Consider the following 2,500-nt stretch of genomic DNA (forward strand, 5'->3'; position numbering starts at 1 on the left):
GTCTCACCCTCGCCCAATGTTGTGTATCTTCGCACAATGTTTCTGTCTGTTTCTTTTCTTTCTTTTCTGTTCACTTCTCTTGCATTTACTTTGTACCTATGTTTTAGTCTGATGGAGTTATAACTTTTCGAAACGTTACAATAAAGACCACAGCCCTGGCTCTCCTTTTTCTTTCTGAAATTACGGTTCCCAAGTGGAAAATCAATCAGAAATTATCACGTATATATATATATATATATATATATATATATATATATATATATACATACATATATATATACACACACACACATATATGTGTACACACACACACACACACACACACACACACACACACACACACACACACACACACACACACACACATATATATATATATATATATATATATATATATATATATATATATATATATGCACACATACACACACATGCATGCACACACTTTATATATATATATATATATATATATATATATATATATATATATACATATGTATGATATATATCATATATATGACATATATCTACTGGCATATACATGCACACACACACACACACACAGTATATATATATATATATATATATATATATATATATATATATATATATATATATACACATACATATACATATAATGTATAAGTATATATATAAGAATTCGTCATATATGGAATAATATATACTTTTACAAAATTTTGATATGGGTAGCATGACAACGGTCTTTGGCTCATGTGTGCCAAATATAGACTGGGCATAGAAACATTCTTGGCCATTAACTTTTTATTCCATAACAGTAATAAACAGGTGGCATATCACAATGAAACCTTAGCAATAGATGTAAGAAAAACAAGTATTCTTCTCATCTAACAAGTCAAAGTTTAACTCTACTTTGCACCCTCCCTTGGCCTACTAATTATGAATCAGTAATCATTACAATGAACACATTATAAAAGAAACGTGAGACGGGATCGAGACAATCACCCCTCCCCCTTCCATTCCTCCAGTATCTTTCTGTTACTTAATTGTATATAAAGTAATCAGTCCCTTCTTTTTAACCTTTATTTTCCCTTCCTTATTCTTTCTTCTGACGGATAATCCCATTCTCAATCTATTCCTTGATACCACCGGAATTGTCTTCTTTGACTAAGTCTGTTGCTGTATCCATTTGCCCAAAAAGTAAATGATAAATAAATATTCCCAAACAAGGCAGGCATCATTCCGTGTGTCATCGCCTCATTCTATGTTTTTATTTTTTAATATATATTCTATCTTTTTCTATACTAATGTTCAAGGCGAGAGCAGGAGACTTTCTGAATCATCACAATTCAGAACACAGGGATTCCATAATTGTTAATTCACTTATCAAGCATTACATTATTAAATTCTTGGGTACAAGAAGATTTTTAGTAGCCAGCACTTACATGCCTGTGTTCGGGGTAATAGGATGAAACCTTCTGTCAAGTGTAACAATATTCCCGCTTATTACTCCTCCCCCCCATTTGAAGTGTTAACGTTTAAACAAACAAACCATTCATGGATAATCACTATGATTTATTCCATTTGTTATAACAAAATTTTGGCTATATTGATATGCATTTAATAAGAAAAATACATTTAAAAACGCTTCCAGTGGGGTCCATACATCTTTGCAATTAGAACCAATGCATCTTTGTCGAATCAATAGCGATCTCAACATGGGTCCATCCTTAGGAAATTATGGTAATTTTCTATATTACGTCCGCATAACCGATATCGACGATTTTGGTATCGTTGGATTCCTCTCACTCTATACAATGCAAATATGTAGGTTTTATTGCGCGGAAACCCCCCGTTAGCGACAAACTTGGCGACGATGTCGGAGCGGCGGACGTAATATATAAAATTACCCTAATAATATAACCTCACAGTGAAAATAATCATGGTTATTCACATGACTTTCCATTGCAGGGGGCTGCCGCCCCCAAACCCCCGCCGAGGAAACAAAACCTCCACCACGTATTCACGGCAGGATAGAGCGCACACGAACTAGATGCGGAGCCGATAACCTACAATAACCTAGGATTTTTAAGGTACTAACCTGATTGATTAATGCCGCTAATTAGTAGGGAGGGTGCTCCTTTGCCGCAGAATGTTAAGGACGCAGGGTGCGTCCGGCAGGAGGTCCTAGGCCGGAGGATACAGCTTTCTCCCGACGGAGGAGGCCGTGGCGGAAGCATATCTCTGGCATTTTTCCTGGCTAGTTGCAATTTCAAGCAGAAAATCCGTCTCCGAATACGAGCACCCTCCTCACTCGGCCATCGCGGCGGCTATGACTGACTCCTGAACGCGACGGTTATTTCGGTTAGGAGTACGGATGTCGTTATTCCAGAGCATGGGAAACTCGACTTTGAGGCCATCGGTGTAACATCGAAAAAGGCGCAACACCCGCCTACGAGGGCGGGCCAGCCTGTTCATCCTGATTATACTACAATCGTCTCTATATACAATGCTGACTATG

At 37.0% G+C, this 2,500-nt stretch overlaps 2 protein-coding genes across 2 annotated transcripts in view; one reads left to right on the forward strand and one right to left on the reverse strand.

Moving 5' to 3' along the window:
* Positions 1–2,500, forward strand: part of LOC113813562 (uncharacterized) — a 185,974-nt gene that overhangs the window by 147,583 nt on the left and 35,891 nt on the right. The window lies entirely within an intron of this gene.
* The window catches only part of LOC113813600 (uncharacterized), a 15,215-nt gene continuing 13,455 nt past the window's right edge, over positions 741–2,500 (reverse strand). The window contains exon 11 of the mRNA XM_027365616.2: positions 741–2,500. This exon is cut by the window's right edge and continues 1,340 nt beyond it. The gene's annotated coding sequence lies outside the window, so the exon portion shown is untranslated.

The sequence above is a fragment of the Penaeus vannamei genome, chromosome 35, assembly GCF_042767895.1.
Source record: "Penaeus vannamei isolate JL-2024 chromosome 35, ASM4276789v1, whole genome shotgun sequence".
Taxonomy (NCBI): domain Eukaryota; kingdom Metazoa; phylum Arthropoda; class Malacostraca; order Decapoda; family Penaeidae; genus Penaeus; species Penaeus vannamei.